This window comes from Solea solea, chromosome 20 (genome assembly GCF_958295425.1).
Source record: "Solea solea chromosome 20, fSolSol10.1, whole genome shotgun sequence".
Taxonomy (NCBI): Eukaryota; Metazoa; Chordata; class Actinopteri; order Pleuronectiformes; family Soleidae; genus Solea; species Solea solea.
Window position 1 is genome coordinate 10,242,223 of NC_081153.1, and position 24,850 is coordinate 10,267,072.

Here is a 24,850-nt window from a genome sequence, read left to right on the forward strand (position 1 = left end):
GTCACTATTTTTTTTTTTTTTTATTAAAATCTCATATATCTGTTTGGGAAAAAGTCATTAGATTTTACATTTTTCTATTGACATGTTTCCTCTGTCTGTTCCTCTCCTTATAACACACTGACATAACCTCTCTCCCGGTGCAAACCATGGACCCACACACGCAAAGCTCAATTACCACCTCTATTCTTTTACCCGCAATTACAGTATTTCCTAATCCAACCCGAGACCCAGCCCAGCCTGTAAACATAATTCATGTTCGCTGTAATGTTAATTAGAGACATAACTCATGTGGGGCTTATTTGCGACACCCTCTCTCTGACGCTCTCACTCGGCTCCCACTTGTTATTGACGTCGTGATGCGACGTGACACAATGATAACTGATTTTGTGGTAATCACTTCCAGGGGCTTTCAGTCAGCTGCACTCTCACATCTGGACTGGAGATGGGCGGTGAAATGTTGTGGCCTTCACAATAAAGCTAACTGTTTAGACGTTATGAGTAAACAGCATGATTATTGCAATCCCAGTCTTCTCCCGCGTTGACATTCTTCTTAACTCTGACCCTTAATTGACTTCAACATTGTGCTGGTTATTTTTGCAGGTACCTATCTCGGTGTAGTTCTGTGCGGCGCAAAGTCACCCACACATGCTGACTGTGTAAACACACGCCTCTCACCACACACACTGGCTGGCCTTGTAGTGACTTACAGTAATAGCCTCATCTTTCTTCCTCAGGCTTGCAGACACAAACATACACAGTCACAATGCTTTGGAAAGTGTTGGTGCAGTGAGGTGAATGTATCAGGCATATTAAGTCATACCAGGATGGGGCCGAGCGGCGAGGTGGGGGCGGGAGAAAAGCTAGCACTAGAGCGCCTTTGCGATTTCCACGGCGTCAAAAATTGAAAAGCCAATTCCAATTGGACCCCAGTAATGAGAAGTGACCTGAATGGCCGCACGGAATATGGAATGAGGGAAAGAGAGAGAGAGTGAGAACAAAAGAGGAATACAGAAGAGCAAAAGGGGGGGGGGGGGCAAATGACCTCCATCCTGAAAAGTCTTGTTTGAATATATGGGTACAAAAGAAACCACATGATCTGACAATCAGAGGAACCTCTTCAGGATTAAGGCTGATTTAAAAAAGAATAGAACGGATTTTTTTAGGGGGGGAATGGGTGATACATTTAGATGACATTAAAAAAAAAACGATAGTCCACTTTGACTTTTAATATTCAGACCACAGTCAGAGTCAATCTGCCCTGGGTGCTCTACGCATGCAGCACAGTTCCTGCCTCCTGGGTTAATAGTGAAATTAATAGAAGACGCCGGTGAACAGAAGTAGAAGACAACAGAGACAAAAACATGGCAAAATTGTCGAGCAGACCTAATTTAAGCTCAGTAAGCTTGAAGAATAGGATATTTTAAAGTTCATGGATGACGCTGAGCGGCAACATGCTAACAACTAGCAGCAAGCTAAACCAGAAACCAGAAACTGCAGACACATTTTAGTCAATAAATCAATTCCCCATAATTGGGACCACTACAAGGACAGTGGTTTAATTAATAAGTGCCGTAGTCAAGCTCAACTTTACCGTACATGTAAATGTACTGATTGAGAGGATCAATATCAATCTCATGTGTTAAAAATCCGCTGGAGTCAGCACATGTCTGCGTCCTGTGTAACAGTAAATCTGCAAAACAACCTGCAAAAGCGAAATCGATCCTGTGTGAAGTTCAAAAACACACACATCAACATTCAATCATGGTAGGCTTCCTCACTGGACTCATGATTTGATTCCGTTCGATTCCACGCGGCGCGGTGACCTTTTTTCATCCATCGGTAGATGCAGTCAGAAAATATGACCTTGCATATGAATATTCTTTGCGTATGAAATTCAAAATGTCCCACGCAAAGACAAAGCGAACGCTGCTGCAGTCGAGCTGCAGCTTTGAGCAACTCTAAAATGAACAAGCGTAATTATGTGCAAATTATGTAATTATGTCGTTGCATTAATGCAAAATCATCCACATCCACATCGTGATTCATCTTAGAGACTATTGTTCTCAACATCCCTACAGCCTGCTCTGTTATTTATTTGAACATTAGAGAAACATGACATTTTAAAAAGGCTGTTATTCTTTATCAGGAAGCTGCGTTGGTTTCATTCACATCGACACCTGACGGTGATGACTGAAGACTGATGTGATTGTTCATTGCAAACCGAAAGAAAAGACATGATTAATCAATCAGAACTCTATATGACACATGATATGAGACTGTCCTCAAACTGCAACACAATCCCAATGTTTCCTTTTAAGCTGAGCGTTACCTGTGTGCCAACATTTGCTGTTAAATCCACTGCTCATATTACATTTCACATTTCTCCCCCCCCACCTGCCCACCATCCACCAGAGTCTACTTTCCTTTAGGCAACAAGAGGGAGTGGGAGTGACAAAACCAGTGCCTGGATAGCAAACATTAATACTTAATATGTTCTAGGTTCACGTTATAATCTATTCCACAACTGCCCGAAATAAATGAGTAATTTTAACATCTGACTTTCCTGTTTGTGTTGAATAAACAAGAATACACAAAATGCATTCGTAAGTGTTTTCCCTCTTCACTGTTGCTTGCTTTCAATCCTTATCACATATACTGTATGTATACATATATATATGTATATCAATGTTCATTTGAAAGATCCTATATTACTTCATAAAATCCAAGCAAAATTAGCGTGGAAACTGATCCATCTCTAAATGAATCAACACCGAATGGAATCTAATCCAATCCTAGGAAACAAGTAGTGATACCTAGCACTAAGCTTGTCTGATAATGTACAGTGTACACAGTTTCTGTTGGCTGTGACTGCATTTCACATTTCAATTACCACAAGTCAACATTATATGGAAACAAAATACCTAATAAATACTCTTCTACCAAGTAAGAAAAACAACATCTTCAGAAGGCTTATTTAGTCCTTAACTGGCTATTCTCTCTTCTGTCACATTTCATCTCTTTCACCATTTCTCATTCACTCTCTCTCACCATTGTATTACCGTCGTCCTCCTTTGATTTTGATTTTCACCTCACCCTCACCCCTACCATCCTCCCCCTTTGATTCATTCAGTATGTACAGCACCTTCATCCAATCTCTCTCTCTCTCTCTGTCCTGTAAACCCATCCCCCCCAACCTCCCAAGCTCCCCATCACCACTGACCCTTACATCTCTCTTCTTCTCTTCGCCCTGACCCTCACATTGTCCATCTCCCTCCAAACCCTCCAAAACCAATGGATTGAGCCTGAGGCCCTGGTACTGGTTGCAGAAAAATGAGAAGTGAGAGGAAAGGAAGAGTGTGTGTGTGTGTGTGTGTGTGTGAGAGAGAGAGGGAGCTGAGAAAAAGTGAAGTTAGGGAATGTCAAGAGTGAATGACAGGGGAAATCATGTAAGATGGAGAGGAGGTAGCTACCTATACACATGAGCAATGGGATCAATTTGTGACACACACACACACACAGGAAGAGCGAGAGAGAGGGAGAGAGAGAGAGAGAGAGAAGGGAGGGGAGGGAGTGAGAGAGACATATAATCATATTCAAGTGCTGTCAAAGAAAATGGTCACACTGTGCTGCATAGGGTGAGCTCAGAGGACACACACACACACACACACACACACACACATACGCACACATGCTGGTTTCCATGACTTCAGAGGACAATTGCATTGACTTACATTCATGTCCTGGAGACTTACACTAACCTTAACCATAAGACTCCTGGTCTAATCCTAACCTTGAGCCTAACTCTAACCTAACCCTGACCTCAGCCTCACTTTAAAACCTCTTAAGTCTTCACCTTAAAATCTACATTACGGGGACATGATTTGGTCCCACAACATAAGGAATACCATGTACACACACACACAGAGGTGGCCTTTTAGAGACTCTCGTTGACCAAGTTTTGGTCCCCATGAGGACAAGGTCAAAGTTTATGACAGAAAAGGTAATCATTCTGCTTCCACATAAAATTCCACAAAACAAAATAAACATAAATTATTCTCAACAAGTCTCTTGACTGCTTTGAATTTGAATTTGCTGACGGACCTATGACCTGTATGACACCGCCGTTCGCCCTGGGTCAGCTGGGATTGGCACCAGCAGCCCCGCGACCCTCATGTGGAGGATAAAGCGGGAGACAGTGGATGATTAAAAGGAAAAGATTTCGCTCCTAACTTGCATATTACTGTACTCCAGTGATCTGAGGTAATAAAATGCTCTCAGCTTGCAAGAGTTGAAGCTTCCAGCCTCTGTGTCATTTGGACCAAACTACTAACACTTTTTTGCATAATAAGTTTGAATTCTACTGTAGAGGTAGAGTCCATTCACGCTGGACTTCACGCGGCGATTTTCAACACATTGAGTCATTTTCTTGTTCTTAGAATTCACGGGGTGGTCGGGGACTCGCGCATGAGTCATACCTCGGGCTCTCTGTGAAGGCCATTGTCCAGGGGACAGAAGTGACAGCTTAACATCACCAGCTCTATTATGATCTCGGGGGATATGAGTCATCTCCCCCACCATCTAAGGCAAGTTGCCACTTTGCTTCCACAAGACATGTGATGTCAGACTTTTTTTTTACTCCCCGTCATAATACAGTTGTTTTGATGACACGCCGCTGGCTGCTGTTGTCTAATTGCATCGTTTCATGCGACTCCTGACGCAGCTAAATATGTTTATGATCGTCCTCCGAAGACCTGGCGCTCCACGGTGAAATGGCCCTTTTCCTTTTTGGACAGTAACATTTTTGTGAATCGAGTTGCCTGCAAAAATATGCTAATGATCAAATCTCACCTCCTCGGGTGCCGGTGAGATGAAAACAAAAGATTTGGGGCAGGTTTGCGCAAGTTTCACAGGAGAATAAAACGGTTTATGATGAGGCTGGAGTCACAATTTATGTCTGCGTTGGAGGAAACCACATGTGCACGTAGGCTTGGCATGGAGACAGCAAGAGCCAAAAACCATTACTCTGGAAGCCATCTGCTCTCCATATGAACGAATGAACATCCATCTCTCTTTCAACCATGAGACACAGTGACAGATGTAACTCCAGGTCTATTTTAGGTTCCTTAAGCCCAAAATGGCATCTTCAAATCAAAACAAGTCATGCGACACAAAGAACTAAATCAGAAAATCTTCGTAATTGGATGGAACCATCAGATAATTTGATGGTAGCTTGAATATACACGGATTATAAGAATAGCTTTAATTGCTCCTGCTTCTGATCTTTGCTCAGTGACAAAATGCTGACAGGAAATTACCCCGAACATCGTGTGATCATCCTCACAGGATCCGTGTCGAACTTCCTGCGGTGAATTAAATGTGTGGCAATTGAAGCCAACACTAAAGACGAGCTAGACGCCAGAATAGCACGACTGAAATGAGGCAATACAGCCATGCCTATGCCTTTCGGGGTTCATTTCCTGCACATCTACTATACATACAGTACATACACACTGAAATGCACACGTAACCACACACAGACACACCCCATAGGAAGGGTGAATGTATTGCATTAATGGATGCTGTAGGTACCACAACTCTGGCTGTGCACCCCCATAGTGCCGCATGCCTACTAATTTGCCTGCTGGTGTCACTGCATTTGCCTCCAATGGTTTACACAGTGGGAATTCAAAAACAACACAATAACCTCCGAGGTTGTGTTATATGTTAGAAAACAATACTATTAATGAAATTACAGCCCGCTGTTTCAATTTATTCATTTAAAAAAAAAAATCTTTATCTCTGCGTTTTACATTGCCAGATTTTTTTTATTATTATTATTTTCTCATTAGCTGTGGTTGTCACAGTGCAGACATATAGGTCAGAGTCCCTGCAGTATCATGTCAAACCACTGGACCTCTGCTCCCATATAAAGCTGTCAGGCCGGAGCTGTCTGACAGCTGTGGGCTCCTCCTGCTCAGCTCCTGGCAGCAGCTGCTGTCTCTGGCCCACCTCCAGGCGCCCCACATTTAACCCAAATGCATCCAAATTGGAAATTAGCAGCACTGCTATAAAGGCACGATGCAAAGTTAAACTAAAATTTTGGGCTTGTTCAAACCACCTCCTTTTACTCCACTGTTGGTGGAACAAAAAGAAACGAGGATTTAAGTGACGCATATCTGAGTCAGTCAGATATGCATTGATTATAAACAAACACATTGTTATTGTCAGAACATTAGCTGTGGTGTCAGCTAATGTCAAAGTTTGAACCACAGTTTGAATGCACGTCCTCTAATATTAATGTACAATTTTCTCAACTTTAATTTAATTTACTTTGCTTTAAACTGTCACTGAAATACACAGGTGGTTGTATATACTACTGGCAGGTGTATTGTCGTTATTTATTGGTGATGTGTGTAGCTTTTATTTTATGGATTGTGATGCACTGAGTCCAAAAGTATATCATATTGCGTCGTATCATTATATCACACAGTATTATTTTTATTGAAATGAGGTGTTGAAACTCTTTTTTTCTGTATTTTCTAAACTACTTGTAAATTCAATAACATTACAATCACCATGAGAGCAGGCAGCAGCAGCAATCACTGTATTAATCTATACTTAAATATTGAAATGAACTTTGTAACGATATTCCATCTGATACATTCAAACCTGGAACACTGCAGTCCTCACTTTGTTAAAAAACCTCTTGCTTCGCTGCGTGATCCACGTTATACTTTCTTTAGATCAGATTATAACACGTGTGCCTCTGGTGACACGCAGAGTGGCTGCATGCGGCCCAGCGATGAATCCAACTACAATGGGCAGCACCCTAGAGAAGGCCCGGCATTGTTGGAGGTGTAAAAAAATGGAGCGTTTATGAGAGAGCGCACTTGACAGTCGACACTCTTACGCGCGCTGTACCACACTTTCGACGGACGGCAACATATTTGACAGGATCTCTGCTTCATCTGCTTCACAGATTACTCTCTGGTTCAAACATGGGCCCCCACAGAGACAGAGAGAGACAGGGGAGAGAGAAGACACTGTGTGTGCGCGTGTGAGTTTTTTTTTTTTTTGACTGAGAAAAGTCCACCAAGGACTTCACTTCTCAAAAATCTCTTTATCTGCCCTCTCTCTTTCTCCGTGTTCCATGCCATCTACCGCGGCACACTCAGTCTCTCCATCACACCCCAGTGTGAGTCAGCGCCCCATTGATCAAACACCGTCTAGTCCTTCCTTTCCTTCATTTACATCCGCCTCTCTTTCTCTCCGAGAGACTGTCGAAGGCAGCCACACATGAACGTCTCACCTGAGTGCCCCCCACCACCACCCACCCTCTGACGGAGCTTGTATTCTTGAGAGGTAAGACGCTCCCTTTCAGGTATAACAAGTGAGAGAGAGAAAAACAACATGATCACAAACAGGGCTCGCTCTGTCTTTGTTTACCCCACTTATTTTACTCAAGCACAAGCTCACAGTAAGGGCAAACTGGAAAAGCTTGGGAAGCACCAATAAAAAAAAAGAGTCCCATTTCGGCGAGACTCACGATAAAAAAACTGTATTTGAACAGAGAGAGGATTCACAGGAGGTGTGAAAAAAACTGGGCAGCTCATGTGATCATGGGGGCAGAATAACCCCCGATACTCATTAGTGCAGCAGCTTGTGAGAAATGGATATGTCTAAGCAGTCACTAATATGTTTTATAAGTGCAGGAGATGAGATCAGATTACATTTGCAGTATCATCATCATCATCATCATCGGGGGCGGGGGGCAGATACACAGGGTTGTGTTGGTAATCATAGCTCTACTTCTACTTAATGACTAAATTCTCCAAAGCACGTAAACACCGCCTTTCCACTCACTCGCCCCACAGGTGCGAGCCGAGAGTCACTTCAGCTCCGCAGCTTTAAATGTAAATGATGTGTCGTCGAGGCAGGGATTTCTAGATTTCAAAGTGCGCGTTTTCGAACCGCAGCACTGCAGTCTATTTTCCCACGGCTTAAAGGTGATGGCTAATGAGAAAGCAGGCAACAGGGGGGGGATGTATTAATTGCTGCGACGTATTATTTACAAAATAAATGCGTCTTGAAATTGAGTCAACACGATGTCACTGCTATTAGAGAGTCAAGATTTAACACCCTGCACGTGACGCAGTTAGGAATTGAGTGTGTGTACAGTCTCATCGGTTATCGGCTTAAAGGACGTGGCTGCGGTGAAACTTTGATTTGCGAATAGGGCTGATTTACGGATGGGATAGGAAATATTATTTCATGCTGATTCATGTTCTGACTCTGACTTTGTAAAGCTCGCCCTTGTCCTTTTGCCACGCGGTGCAGTGCAACCTCAGGCAAACAGCTGGTGTGAAGCGAAAGTGCAACTGTCACGTCGACACTGCACCTGCAGTATTTGAAGGCTCCAATTATGCACAACAGTAATTAAACTGTTGGTACAAATTACTAATTACCAATGCGGAATTATTGGCTTTTTTTATATGAACCCATGATGCCTGTTTGACTGTGAAGTGAACTTTCTGTCATCTTTGTATTAGGAATTTTACCATTTATTTAAAACTGTAGTGCACAACCATAAATGAGTGTTTTCTTCCATTCAAATCAGTGTCAGATGAGTTCTCACCCTCTCAGCTCCACGTAACTTTCTCGGTATAGTGGTGTTGTGTTGTGTTGTGTTGCAGTTTTGACCTGTGATGCAGGTGTGTACACACAAATGCTCTCCCACAGTCAGGTCTGATAAAAATTGAGCGCATTTTCGGATGAAGTAGACGGCATACAAATAATGTCACATCATAAATTACTTTATTTCCAATCCGTTCAACCTGGGAAAGCTCAGGTGGAACAGATTGGAAATAAAGTACGAGAGTCAAGGCTGAGATGGTTTGGTCAAGTGCAGAGTGGAGAGAGGTAGTGGACAAAGGATGTTGAAGATGCAGCTGATGGGCAGGAGAAAAAGGGAGGAAGACCCCAGAGAAGGTTCATGGCTGGTTTGAAGGGGGACATGAGGACAGTTGGTGAGGAGGACACAAGGGAAAGGACACGATGCAGGCAGATCTGCTCTGTTCATGACCAAACAAAGGCAGAATAATAACATGAACAACAAGAGAAATTACACACTATAGTATGGAGAGAAAAGAAATCAACATTTTAACAGTAAATGTTCAAATTCAAATGTGCGTAATTTCCCTGTAATACAATTACTGTTGCCAGTGTTCTACAGTAAATCCACACCCATCAATCACCACTTTCAACAATCTGAGTAGCCGCGGACTTTGTAGAGTGTGTGGCCTTAAGCTGACTTCAACAATCAGCAGCCCTGCCATCGCTGTGCATTCACACATTACACAATTGCATTGCCGTGGAAGGGGGTCACACACAGAGGAGCCGCTCTCGTCTTATATAAGTACTTGAAGAGTTCACAAGTGGATCACGTGCCAATCTAGGACTTTACGTTAGTGCGTCGCAAAACCTCTCCATGAAAAGAATCAGGCTGGAAAAGTGGAAAATTGTAACCTGTGAAACCTCATCAGACTTTTCGGGCACCTTCACTTGCAACTTTGGTCAAGCCAATTACCGTGAAGAACAAATTAATTGCCAGTTTAAATGAGTTTGAACTTGACTTTGTGAAAGAGAGATTTAATCCGGCTGAAAGAAAACCTTTTTCCTCGATGTGTTAGTTGACAAATCCAAATTATTCTCTAAACTAGTGCCACAGCAACCGCCTCTGTGACTGATCTGAAACCCCCGTCAGTAGAGTTAGTTTATTCGACAGTGCCAGTACAAAACTACTACAAATCACTGCAGGAAAAATAAAAAACACTTTCTTTTTTGACAATAATTAATAAGAAGAAGTAAGGTTTTCGCAAAAAAGGCTTGCCTAACCCACAAGAGTCAACTTTTACTCTTTTAACAAGCAGGCTTATGGCGTAAAGAAAAATAAAATAATAAGTGACTCCACTGACTCCTTCCTCTCTCTTGGTATCAATATTGCAAGCTTGCGAGCGGGTGTATGCATGTCACCATCAGTGGTGCCTGGCAACAATGCCTTCAGGATCTGCTGCATTATTCAGAGGGCCCAACAAACACTAGGGCCCTGCCATTATCTATTTAAATCTGAGCAAAGCCATGTCCCACTGAAAACGTGTACTCGCACCACTACCTTCACCGCTTACATGAGAGAGAGCTGTGGTGGAGGAGGAGGAGGAGGAGGAGGTATACGGGACCGCTCGATGTAAGAGAGATGGGAAAACATGCAGAGGGAGAGTGATGGGGAGGCTGAGACGCTGTTGTTGGGTGTGGGTGAAGAAGGTCGCAAAGAGATGAGCGCAGAGGAGGGACGGAATGAGGCATGACAGCTATTACGGGAAAAGGCGGGAGAGTTAAACAAATGTAGTGAAATAAAATAAAAATCGGAGACAATGTCCACAAAATGGAGGCAGATAATAAGAGGACATTAGGGGAAATAGATGTGGAGAGCGTGAGGTAATGAGAGGAGAGGGAAGAAGGAGGAAGGAGGAAGGTCACGTGAAAGTAGGATTCATAAGAGATGGAATTGAGGAGGCAAGATAGAAGAGAGGAAGAAAATGAAAAAGAAATAGTGCACCTTTGCGAAAGGAACAGCCACCAGACTATGTAGCATTAACAACTATTCCTGTCTATCATTTTATACGTCCCTCCATCCCACCTCACTCCCCTCCATTATCCATTCATCACAGGACTGCCATCCCTTCACCCCGAGTCATCGATACAATCACTCATCCACTCCATTAGGCCATCATATCAATGTCATTTATTCCTACTCTCTCTCCCTCCTCTCCGGCTCGTCAGTCCCTTGATTATCATGAGGTGGAACGCGTCTCTCGCGTGGGAGGAAAGCCCGACTTTAAATCACGCAAACATCCATTTTGAACGAAATCATTTAACGTGCATCACATATTCTGACGTCATTAACGGACACCACGTCCTGTAGCCGGTGATGTGTGTTACAGACCATACCAGAGGGCCGCTTTGAAGCTTTCAGGATGTACACTGGTGGCTGCTTTATTGAGCTGTGTGTGTGTGTGTGTGTGTGTGTGTGTATCAGAGTCATTGCCGACTCCCTTTCGGGGATTTTCCAATTAGCTTTTTTGGCCACTGATCCCAATCAAATCATTACACTGTTGAGTATTTGCTGATACCGAGTTCTAATCTGATGTTCGTATTTGCTTAGATAAGAGCAGCACACTACAGCCTTTTTTTAAATGGACGCTGTGAGTAAAATAAATAATATTCCTGACTGGAGGTTAGAGGGAAAGAAGAACAGAGCAGAGCCCTGCTGTGAGGCTGCAGGTAGCGCTGGTAGAGAAGGAGGGAGAGTGAGAGAGAGAGAGAGGGGCTGCAGCTAATCTGTAGCTGTGTTTGTGCACGACGTGTCTTTAAACTGTGACCAACATGGTGACTGGATGCGATGTATGTCTGTTAAACAGGAGTGTTTCCCTACAAACACTGACGGGTGTCACTGTAAACCCGAGTTACAGCGACACTGACCCCACCCAAGCGGATGGAAATGAGAATTTGTACTGCAATATGTCCAATTATATGAAAACACATGTAACATGGAAATAAACGTCACGACGAGTCCGCCCCCAAATAAAGCTCTGCTATGAAGAACATGGTCTTGGTGACTGAGGTGACTGCCGAGCGCCAGTCGTCTCAATAAAAGCTCAGATTTTGATACAGAAGTTAAGAGTCATAAGACAATAACTTATGACGTTAAAAAAAAAAAGAAAATAGCTTGAAAGGATATCTACTTACTGGAAAGAGATGCTTGAATTGAATCTTTTTGTGTCACAAGTTACAATTCTCCCTTTCAGGTGAAACATCTGATGTGTGGGAGTCTGCACTATAGCTGCACATGACATTAAGAGGCTTTGGCTTTTAGCATGAGTATAAAAAGAGGCTCTCCTTCACTAGCGATCACATCCCAATGCATGTGAAGTGCGTTCACAGCCGCGCTGCTCAGAATCGGCTCGTCTGAGAGGAGTGTTGCTGCCACAGCAGCGGCAGTTGCTGGTTTTTGAAACAGGGGAAGCTCAGAGTGATTTCTCCATACATTCTTACGTATATTCTGCAAACGAAGAGCTTAGAACAAGGACATTATGTTAAACTATAATGCTATAATAGTGTCTTTATTTCAATCAGATCAAGCCAATGATGAATAGAGTGAGAAATGGGATTTGTGCGATCCTTTTTACCGAAGCCAACAGTCATCATGTTGTGAATTTATGAATATGCAAAGATGCATCACATTATCAAGAAACGTCATGGGCAGAGATTGAAGAGATACAGTATGTCCATGAGCGTTTACTCATACATGTCTGTAATGTCATTGGGGGAACGAAGGAGCCAAATGCAGTAGATAACGTTCACAAAAAAAAAAATAAAGTTTGGATAAAACTTATTTGCTGAATTGTTCAACTTTTTATGAACCCCAAAATGTATTGATTCCTAACAAGCCGCCATATAGTGGGACATGTCTCAGAAAGACTGTCGAGGAGGAAGTGGAACTGACACTAACCAGGATATGACATCGTTAATTCGGTTCTCTTTCACATAACTGCCACAGAGCAACTACAGCTTCAGCTACAATTGTCCTTTACGCTGACAAAAATCAAATGTCATCAGGTGTAGCATGCAAAGCATTCATGCCAGTTTCTGTTTGCTTGCGTGTAAAATCCAAGCACTAAAGTTCCAAAGATTGCATGTTTTGCTGAGTATGTGTTGGAGACGAATGAATAATTACACAATATGACATACATACATGACCTGTTAAGACTGATATTCTTACGACAATATAATTCTACAATGAAACAATCAGTTTATAATGTGGTTCTATCAACACGGTCATGCAGAGAAATACATATCTTTTCACAGCTGGGTGCCCAATGCTTACATTATTTCCACAGCGCACTATTGCCATGGGAACTGTGCAGAATGTGTGTATTCCTGTCGACCATTCCTATAGAATATGTGGTTAGGATATGCAGTGCAAACAAACCTCTCCCGCACAGCAGGTTTTTTAAGGCATATATAAACCAGGAGGAATGGTGGCTGTTGGATTTATGCTATTGTGGTTTTTCATTGCTGAACTCGGATCGTGCGACGGCTGGCCCCCAAATCGCGGTCATCAATCATAAAAGCCATCAATTCATCACTGATATCTGAATGAACGTATGCTAATGTGTTCCCTTTCCCAGAGGCACTTGAGCCACCGTCATCAAATCCTCCTCTCTCGTATTTTTTCCTTCCTTTCCGTCCACTCTGGTATCTGCACGAAATTCTCCACGCAGCCCACAATCAACGCAGTCACAGAGAACTGTAGGGCGCCAGCTGAGACACAACATCCACCCAGTTCCATCACTAACACACCAACACACAGACAAAGACGCGCGAGAGCGGCCAAAGGCGAAGAGAAAACGCCGGTGAACAAAAAAAAGAAGTAAAAAAACGTGCGGAAAGGCCAACTCGCCTGGCAAGGGCCGGCCATTGGGCTTAGGCTTTGGGCTTGCTAGGGTGGAAAGGGGAACAATTTCATGCCCAAGTGCATCAGAGGAAAAGTACACTGGGAACACGAGCAAACGCTTTTCCACACAGATAGGCCACAGCAATTATCCTCGCCTCTTTAACCTTGACGTTTGCCTGCGAGCTCTGATGCAGGTCCCCGTCCACAAGACCATTCAGACACAAAGTTTGTATTGGAGGGCCGGGGGTTGACAGGGTATCTTTCTCTCCATTACATCACTCTGAACATGAGGAGGAGACTCTGGATCTATACTGTGAGTGTGCACAGCAACAACAACAACAAAAAAAGAAAGAAAGGAAGGAAATTGGGTTGACTGGTTATCCGGCAATATACCAAAGGCAGAGGGTGTGGATTAAACAATCATCGATGCTGAGGAACACATGTCAAAACATGGCACCGGCGCTTCATGGTTCAGTCATGGCAACCTGCAGGTTTGAGTATGAATATGGATATGTGAGGGGGTGTGCTGAGGATTAAATGCACAAGACATGGGGGGGGGGGTTTCTAAGTGTTTGTCTTGTCATCAAAAAGGAAGACCTAAAAGGAGAGGAAAGTAAAGAAAGAGCCGTAGGGGAGCCGAACGTAGGGCTGCAACTAATGAGTATTTTCATTAATCATTCATTTCTTCACTCGATTTTATCACTCGAGTAATCGTTTTGGTCCATAAAATGTCCATGAAAAGTGTTTTTCAAACCTGGAAAATGATGAAGTTCTCCAACGTCATGATTTAATTTGAATGATTTCTTTGTTAAATGAAGCACATTTAAGAAGCTAAACTTGTTTTAAACTCTTTTTAGCATTTAGGCTACAGCGGGTTTTTTTTCCATTTCTTTGTTAAAACGTATATACAGAGGTGATAAGAATGTGCAATCTAGTGTCTTATATATATATATATATATTTACATTTTTTTTTAATTTTGATTTGAAATTTGGAAATGTGTCACAGTTCAAATTTCGCTCGGCTCGTTTTTATGAACAAAAATAAAAGAAAAACAGTCTCTTTTGTGTTATTATCGCTACACCCGTTCATAAAAGACATAAAAAGATGAAAAAATAATGCATTTTGTAAAGCCTGAAGTCATGACCTATAAACACACACACAACCCCCATGACGTCCATATAAGGAGTTGTGTATTATTCCCACGGCAAAGAGTTCACTGATCTGTGCCACGTGAGCACTAAGGGTTAACTGATTAATAATCGATCAATCGAGTAATTGTTTCGGCGCTCGTGTAATGACCTCAAACGTGTTAAATGCGCCCACAGCGCTGTTTACATTCTAAGAGGTAAATTAAAAGGTCTTAAACGTCTTCCATTTGGAAAACCGTGGCAGTAATTTCTCAACATTTCGCCAAATTGCCCTTGAAATAATCAAAAACGCCCCCAAAACATATTTCACATGGACATGAAAAAAACAAATTAATTTCCTACCCTGGTGCACAAGATAACCTCGATGACATCACAGGAACACATCTTTAGGGCGATTTTCTCAGACTCATGAGAGCTCGCCCTTCCCAGCCACACGCCACCGTTTTTTTACAGCCTGGTTACCACTATTTATTATGACTGTATTGACTTTCATGGGTAAAATTAATGGTGTGACCTTTGAACTCTTCCTATACAGTGCATAATAATGCAAATAAATTAATATCTTAGCATTAATTTCAACTTGTCATAGCGGGGGGGGGGGATATATTACTCAATAAATGCAATTTTCTTTAATCCAGCATAATGACGTGACTCATGCGACGTGTATTACTGGGATGAGTATTGCAACTGCTTCATTATGCCTCTGCATAAGCACTGTGGGCATGACAAACGCTTGCCTACAACAAGCTCCAGGACCGCAGGTTTGCCATTTACTGCAACATTTCAGCTAATACTGACTCCAATCTGTTCGAAGAAGCCCAAACGTCTGCGGCGTCTAATCATCTCATCGCTGTGCCTGTGCTTCATAATGACAGTAATCCCCTGCCTTCCTCTTGTTTGGCTCCATTAAGGAAGATACAGTAAGAGGACAGGCGACATTTGAAATGACGAGTGTTACGTCGACTGAGTGAGGAAAATGTTATATTGTTAATTACTGCTGGCATGAATCTTTCATGGTATCCCCCATCAGAAAGTGAGCTGAATATATTAAAGGAGAATAAATTCTGCATCCTGATTGTTTAACTCTCCGTGCGCCACTTTGAACTCACTTCCTTTCTGTCACTGTTATGCTGTGATTCATTTGACTGTTTGCGTTGCCATTAAAGGTTTAATGATGTGGCTGCAAAGGAACTGCTCCCGTACACACATAAAGTCGAGTGGTTGATGTCTTCGCCGAGCAGACGGCAACTTTTAAAACTAAACCGCAATCAAACAAACAGACGACGGAACATGGCGTGCTTATATTGCGCTCGCTCGGCCGCCCCAGATCTGCCGCTCGTGTCTGTGAGCGCCCAATAAACCCCCCCAGCGCTAGAGTGGAATTCTCTTTATTGATGTGCAATATGTAAAATGGCTTCTTTATGGCTCGACACTCAGTGTCGTAAAAGTCATCGCTGGAAGGGGGAGACAGGCGGCGACATGAGCTGAGAACGTGGACACAGAGAAACAGAGGTAGATAGATGTCTGTGTGGCTAAGCAACCGCGTGTATGTGTGTGTGTGTGTGCGCGCTCACTTATTCCTTATATTACTCTGAAATGCAGCACACATTCATCTAGATTTAAAAAACAAAAGCACTTTGTCACCACTTCTAAATAACAATGTCTCCTCCGCTCTGCGTCCCCATGCTGCGGTCCGCTTTCAACTTAAACTGTGACAACAACATATTTAATATTTTAAAGACGCTCTGCAAATTACATTTCTCAGGCTAGGCTCGCTGTGTTTTGCTGGGGGGGGGATCCAAAAAACAACCTTGTTTTAAGTGCAATTTGTTTACCCTTTAAGTGTTGAATTATCTAATAGGGTAGGAATGCTTGCTAAAAGTCATTTTCTGCCCACACTTTGGGTTTAGGAGGAGTCACCACTGTCTTGTTTTTAGCTAAAAATATGGTTCTGGGAAATAGTAATGATCGCCTCTTTCTCAGTTGGTCAACCATTTTAAAACAGGCTGTCACATGCAACATCTAAAAATGCATGAACAAGCCAAAAAAATCCTATCCTTCAGCAACTCCACACCTTCATGATGGAGGTGAAAGTTCATTTCAGAGAGGACAAAGGACATTTTGACCTTCTTTTTTCTGTATCAAAAGCCAACACCACAATGAATTTGCAGTATTTGTGCACTGTAACAAGAAGAATCCAGTCAGTGACATGAGGATTGTGTCTGTGAACCCCCCTCATGCTACAAGGATCAATTAGCCAGATGATCTGTACAAATTGGCCCCACTCAGAACAGATAATCCGCAAGAGCCATTTATCAATAAACCAACCATAATACATTCCATTTTATTGTTAGGTTTTCGGCCTCTCTCATCATATCAGACATTGTACCTCTGTTAATCCCGTTGATCACATTTCCAACTCATACCTTTTCAGTATGTGTCATATTTCCCGTGTCTATTGTGCGTCGCCAAGGTGTCGCATTGAACACGGCGGACAGGAACCTTAAACAGATACCGAAGCGAAACGCTTTTGTTTCATGTGCGGTGGAAGATTGAGCATCATTACCAAGCCTCTTATGTGGTGGTGAAAAGAAATAATGGGATTTATGCAAAGCATGTTGATGCACCAGAAGGAGCCTTGGCAAAGTCAACCGTACACACTGCAAGAAATGTCCACAAAACAAAAAGAATAATGAACAAATCCTTTTTTCAGGTTGAATGAGACTGGTACCCCGGCTTTACCGATGTGGTGCACGTTTTTGAAAAGGAGAGAGTTTGATTTGACGGACAGCCAGAAATATTACATTCCTGCACAACTAAAACCACATCCCCGGATTAATACGGAACGACTTACAAATGACTTTTTGACAAATCGCAATAGCGAGCACGAGCATTTAACGTGACATTATTTACCCCGGAGGTGGAAGGGTTGGCAGTGGCGCGTAACAAATCGTATTAATTTCTAAGTTTATGTCTGTAATGGGAGCGAAAATGTTTGGGTTTAACTATTTTACACGGCTTTCTGTTCATGAATTGATTTAAAATACTGCAACATGTAATGCGACGGAGAATATCACTCGACAGACAAAAGGGTGGAAATGAAAAAAAACACAACTTGTTCTACTCCGCGGATTTCATTTCTCAATCTCACGCACACAATGGGAAGCGTGTCCTGTTGTATGACAGAACCCCGCTGTTTCATCACACATTCTTCCCTCACGTTTGACAGACTCCCGACAGGAGAGTGCAATCGATTGAGAGAGAGTCTCCAATGGAAACCAGCTCCTTCTACAACACTGGCAACAGTGGGTGAAGTGAGCAGGGCAGACCTGACAGAAAGAGGAGGGAGGGAGTTGATTATGACACATTTACTCACGCTGGAGTACAAATATCGTCTTGTAGGTTGAATCGTTTCAGGGTGAAGAAGTGTGTGTCAGTCTGTTTAGAGCCAGTGTGCTATTTGCAAAGCTGTGCTTGCAGACTATCTGGTCAGCACGGTCAACACTCCACTGTAATGGCCAGTCATATTTGGAGTGGTTGCCGTCGCTTTTAGACGCACATACGGCGCTTAGCTAATGTACACAACGCAGCCACACGATATTTTTTAACTTTTTTTAAACTAATCAGCTCAGATATGACATTTTACAACCTAGACAGTGGCTTCACAGCCATGGTTACGACTGGCTTGAAGCACAAATCATGAAACGATGGCTATATTTGCTCATATTTTTGCTCACCTTTGCTGAAAGTGTATAGATACTTATTATATTTATTGTCTGAACATACTAGTATATTTTCCCTTTGTATTTCTTTATATTCTTGTATGTTTACAGTTTTAGAGCGACTCGGTGTAACGATGCCTGTGACAAATGAAACTCTTGAACTCCATGTATGATGTGATTTTCTCCTGACGATTAAAAAACCAAAACAACAGTTAAGAGGCAAATCCATGTCAAGAAAACAAACAAGAGCGAGTGAGAGTAATGCTAATGGTACTTCACATCTGTGAAATCGGAATTATGCGTGTGTTGCGTTCAAGTGCTTCTGCCAAAACACAAACCACTGACCTGCTTCTTAGGTAAAACCAAACAGTAACAGCATTTTTTTTACATATAAGATGTTAAGTGTAAGTAGATAAAAAATTGTTTTAACATTTTAGTACACGATCAACAATAAAGGAGTTATTTACCATTTGTGACAAATCTTGTCTTACTCTCCTCCATCTTGAAATGTCAAAGGTCAAACCTCTCCACTCATGTGTCAAATTTTCCCACTGGAAATCGCGACGCGGGGGAGATATTCATGTGCATTTTGCATGTCAAACCTGTATTTACTATAAGTCCGACGTGAAGGCAGCATAACGCAGGGTGCACAACATGTTATGAGGTGCATTCAATGACCCCTTTAGAAATTTCGGTACACATGCAGTGGACTGACCAAATGCCTGCTGCTGATGGTGCATTCAAGGAAACTCATAGATTCCATTACTTCTGCAAACACACACACATGCAGTCCACCAAACAAATGCTACCACCTGGTGGAAATAGACTCACTTCTAATTAGGTCATCATCCATTTCCCATCAACACAGTCACTCTCTTTTGTGTCTTTTCAATGTTGTCATGACTTTTGTTCTCGCAAATTCTGATTTCCTTTGGGAATGGGATGTAAGGGGCAGCTGATTAATCCCCCCATCATGTTTCGCATGCTTCAAACTATCATTATTCTTGTTTCCTTTAAAAATCCACTACCGACGTCTACATTTAAAGTCATTTTTCTTTTTTAAACACAATCATTTGTATATCTGTTTTCACATCACACATCACAGAGGTGATTATCCAGTCGCGCTGGCCTAAAGTGGATGTGAGCTAAACAAAAGAAGCATCTGCTTGTAGGGCCCCTGTGGCCACTACATAGCCCCAAAGAGCCCTCTCGTGGTCTTGTTCTTTTCTGTACTGAAACACAACATTACATTTAAAGGCTGGCTGCTAGGTTCTGCTGCCTCAGTCAGAGCAACACAGCAAAAATAATAAACGGCGTGATGGCTGTGTTAGATTTATGATCAAGCACTGGCAATATCAACACAGTATTTGGTGGTGCAGAGCAGAGGTAGTGGAGGCCCCCCCCCCCTCTATATGAAATTCTACTTGGGACCCCATAAAGGCTTGGGACGGACCTGAACTAATATACAAGGAGGTGCATGTTGCAGCAGCGCAACTGTGGGATATAGAAGGAGAAGACAGGGACAGACGATTTATCATATAAAACTAGATATTAAAGGAGAATGGTCACCATCTTTCAACGCAACAGAGGCACGACGTTCACTCGACGTGTGCGTGCGTGCGTGCGTGCGTGTGTCAGTGTGTGTGTGTGTGTGTGTGCACAGGTTTGGATTATGGATGTGCAGCATCCTGAAGAATCCGGAGTCGGGGACGGTGGTCCACTGGCAATCATCTCCTCGCTGTCCCAAAGGGCCACTCTCGTGTGATTAATTAAACTGTTGTGCACCTCTGCTTTGCACAGTAAACGCGATTCCCCTGCAGCCGCCGCGAATTCCTCTCCGGGACCCACACGCAAACACACACATTCTAATACACAGCACAATCCCGCACAAGCGCGCTTTCACGGTCAGCGAACATTTACGCACGAATGGAACTCGATGATATCAAACATATCCCAGTGGTTTCCATGTGTGTTTTGAATTGCCAACAACATTCGGTGTGTGTGTGTGTGTTTAGGTGTGTGTGTGTGAGGGGGGGAGAGAGAGAGAGAGTCCTGCGTTCACCAATGGCGCAACTTCTCATTTTTTCCATCCTGCCAAGTTGACACAGCTGGGAGCCACGCAAACTGCAAACCTGACCAGTCCCCGGCGTTCAATGGAAGACTGCACCAATAACACAGACCAGCATCTGTACAGTCGTGTCATCTTCACCACACACACACACACACACACACTCACAAGAGAAGATCCACACGTTGACAACAAGCACACAGAGTGTGCTCACGCTACTGCGCGTACATGCACGCACACACACACACACACACTCTTACCTTGTTGTGCAGTTTTTTTCTTTCTCCGCGATGTTTTCACTGAACGTGATGTTGAGCCGGTGTAGTAGCAGCAGCAACAGCAGCGGCAGCAGCAGCGGCAGCAGCAGCGGCAAACACGCCTATTCCGCAGCTCCCTGGTCTCTGTGTGTGAGGAGAACAGAGGATGGAGAAACAGCAGTGGATGGAAGCAAAGGGATGCAGCGCGCTCTCTCTCTCTCTCTCTCTCTCTCTCTCTCTCGCTCTCTCACTCTCTCTCTCTTTCTCTCTCTCGCTCTCTCGCTCTCTCTCTGGTTCATAGTCAGGGCTCCCCCTCATTGAAACATTACCCGCAACCGATTGGTCCACGGGATCCTTGACTGCTCCTCTCCGTTGCTCAAGGAGGGGCCAAATAAAAATCTCTTGGCTCGAGATGTATCTATATTGAAATTACAGCATTCACTCTAACATACAGTATAACAATAATAATGATGATAATAAGAATCATCATTATCATTATTATTATTATTGGTGGTCACTGGTAAATCCCAAATATCATTAATAAAGGCCAATTTGAATGATGTGCCATGAAAGTTTGTCTTTGCTTTCCAAACAAATGACATCACACTTTTCTCCAATTTCCCCCCTGTTTTTGTGGAGTTTTCCCTCACCGGATGTGTGTTTGTGATGTTGGGCTATATAAATAGAATTGACTTAACTTGACTTTCCCAAAATAATTTTAAAGCTGTGTGGTGCATACTTTAGAATTACTTTAAAATTAGAGTTCACAGCATGGCTGATTCAGCCGATCAGCTCTACATGACTTTCTCAGTATTGTTGTGTTTTCGGAGGCCAAGTGGAAGCACAACAGCGGCAATAAAGCACTTGTGAAGCAAGATGACTGCAAATGGATGGAGTTTGGCAAAAAAAAAAAACAACAACAAGAGCCAAACAGAAATTGATTCTACTGCTAAAAACACACACCTGGATGAATTGCCTGTTTTTAGGAGTGCAGGTGGTGATGTTCAGATCACCCGCTACCATAGAAGCACCAGCAGTGTTTTTGTAGTGACTCAGAATTCCTCATGGGGGCAGCAGAAGTTACAGTATGGAGTTTTTAAAAAAACAAGGAGTAAGGACCACCCATTGGCACATAGCATCACTTATGCGAGGCTATGTCTGCGTCAGCCATCATATCAAGCACTTAACTTAGACCTAGCTACTGTAAATGGGTCAGAGCAGAGAGAGAGAGGGGGAGAGAGGGAGAGAGAGAGAGAGAGAGTGCAAAACAGTGGCAGTTGTTTTCAATAGGCCTTTAGGCCATTTCATGATTGAAAGAGTGTTTTATTGCATGATTGAAAACTAGATTGGTCTATATGACCTAGATTTTCTCATTTCCTTGCTAGAGAGATTCATAGAGTGTACAATGTACAGCATCGGTCAACTGCAACAGGGCGTGAAGTGCTTGATAACATCTTGATTCCCCTCAAAACAGTTGTATCAGCAGCTTCCAGGTATGAATGTATGACACTACTATGATGAATAATTATTTTTTTCAAGTTCTATTTTTCCTATCCGAACAAGAACAAGACAAACAGCAACACTGACACAAGTCAGTGCATCAGTCCCCACACTATGACATTGTTTAACTTTGTATTTTTTGACCGCAGCTGCCATTAATACTTATTGACACAAGTGGACGGGAAGCCACAGTTGTATTTGTTTGCTCAGTTGTCAGTTGGGGTTTTGGCTGCAGTGCAGGGTTTATACTTTAAAAAACTCAAATTCAACATAGACACTGACCTCCTTTTAGTACCAATAAATATGCATAGCTTGTTGGTTTTTTTTACCTACTGGCAAATCGCAAGTTTGTTTCAATTATCAGCAGTTTTTATGTACTATCACCCGCATAAATATCCCTGTTTATTCATTTGTAGCAGTGACAAATGTGGACTATTGAACGCTTTTGGTTACATCATGAGGTTTTAGTTTCAGCACCATGGCCAGAGACACTGACATCAGCCACAGTATGTGAGATCTCTTCTGACTATTATGATGGAAGTGAACCAAACTGAAAGCAAATTACCAAATGCTTTTTCTGCATCAAAATGTCCTGATTTAATTAATGAGTGTAACATTCGCACCTCCCCCATTTCTTTTTACCTGTTGGAATACCCTTGAAGGGGCAATACAGCTTATAACATTTAAATTTCCACTTGTCAAAGGGTAATTGCAGCTCCTACATTGTGACCTACATGTTTTGTTTTTTGTCCAGCTCAAAATCACTTGGTTGGAGATTGACAACCTCTTCCTACAATACTTGCACCACTTGGGGGCAAGTATTTTTTTTTTAGTATTTTGAAAGTACAAAAATACAGTATTTTATTGTTTTTGATACATGGTTTGGCTGCTATAATTTGCAGTTTATTAGGCCCATACATTTCTGTACACCTAAAAGAACATTTTAAGTTTCGACATAAAGGAAGTTGGACCCTACACACTGTCCAATCTAGTTGGCGGCGCGTTACTCTTTTCGTCAAAACAGAGAACAGAGAAGACGGTAACCATGGAAACGTGCTTGCTTGCAGTTATATGAGGAAGTCTACTGGTATAATGTAAAACTCTATGGGTGAGAAATCATTGATACTAAAGTGGAAAGTGAGATTGAGTACTCATGCTGGAAAGCTGGACTGACATGGACCCTTATTTCAGTGTTAATGGAACTACAAGCCTGAACCTACATGCAAAAATGTGGCTCTCTGCGGACACGGAACGTAGTAAGCATGAACACAAAATTCCACCTGCCGACTGCAACACCGGCTCTCATTGTCCTGAAATGAAAAATGAAACTGAGGAATGAGGCCATGTTGATTAAAAATGCCAACGCCTGACATTTAAGTGCATCAACATGAAACACAGGGCCTCAAGTTTTGCTATGGGCCTTTGTATTTCACCATTTTAGGGCGAGTTAATGCTCATGAGTAAAAAAAGAAAAACATCAGGCTTCAGTATATTAGCCTAATTATCTTGTTGCCACCCTCTTCGCTTCTCTGCTGCACTCCGAGCTCAGCTACGGCAAAACCATATTCTTGCATAACGGCACCGCTGAGATGCCTCTGCAATCTCTCTCACACATGATGGAGGGCAGCCTGATGAATATTTATGGGTTCACTGTGTCAAGGTGTAATATCCGCATTTTTAACATGACACAACATGCGCCCTCACCCCCTCATGTATGAAGCAGGGCATTCATCACCGGGGTGCAATCGTTTACAGCTGGCACACGGCCACCTGCTTCACAGCCTGCCAGTAGATCTGCTTGTATCTTCATTAGCACTTGCCCAAGCTGCTCTGAGGCCAGACGTCAAGAAGGCTCTGACCCCAGCTCACCTCGGATCAAGGCAGCAACGCACCGGTCATAATTGTGTGTTGTTCTGGACAAATTTACATTTGTGCTCCTTGCAAACGTTCGACCTTTCCCACCCATCTTGAGACTGAAATCCACAAAGGCTGTGGTCAGAATATAAACTGGAGATGCTATTTTCTGCTTCAGAAAAATAGATAAATGGATCGTCATAGGGGAGCCACCTCTTATGTACTATTAACAATGCAGGTACTGTATTTCCGACAAGATGCATTCATGACAAACAAAAAAAATCTGCAGCAAATAATCTTACTCACTCCCAGGCTCTTTCAGATGCCTTCCTACACGATCCATCAAACAGCAAACCCACTCATGCATCACAGCTGGTTCAAATAAGCAAAGTGATTTCACATTTAATAAAATAAACAACGTTTTTTCCCAGTACGTGTGAAGGCAACGTTTAATCCATACAGATCATGGATAGCAGTAAGGATAGCATTTAAAATCCTGCCATTTACAATATCACCTGAATCCTTACTGTAGATCCAAACTGGACAAAACAAATACAAACAAAACAAAAAAAAAAAGACAACTAAATTGATCACTCAAACAAATGTGATGAGCTCAATCTACAGTGCAGCCCCTTTGGGCTTTTTGTTGTGGGGGAAACTTGCTGATCTGCCATGCCCTTCTTTTCCAATAAAGCTGTCATCAGCTGCCAATGAACACTTCTGTGGCATCGCTCCAAGCTGGCTGAGATCGATGGTGCCTGTCAGGGAGTGTTCCCTCGGCATAATA

At 42.7% G+C, this 24,850-nt stretch overlaps 1 protein-coding gene across 3 annotated transcripts in view; it reads right to left on the reverse strand.

Moving 5' to 3' along the window:
• dlgap3 (discs, large (Drosophila) homolog-associated protein 3) overlaps positions 1-20,885 on the reverse strand; it is a 103,347-nt gene extending 82,462 nt beyond the window's left edge. For all 3 annotated transcript variants that reach the window (XM_058618893.1, XM_058618894.1, XM_058618892.1), the window contains exon 1: positions 20,713-20,885. The gene's annotated coding sequence lies outside the window, so the exon portion shown is untranslated. The remainder of the gene's footprint in view (positions 1-20,712) is intronic.
• Between the last annotated feature and the right edge of the window lie 3,965 nt (positions 20,886-24,850).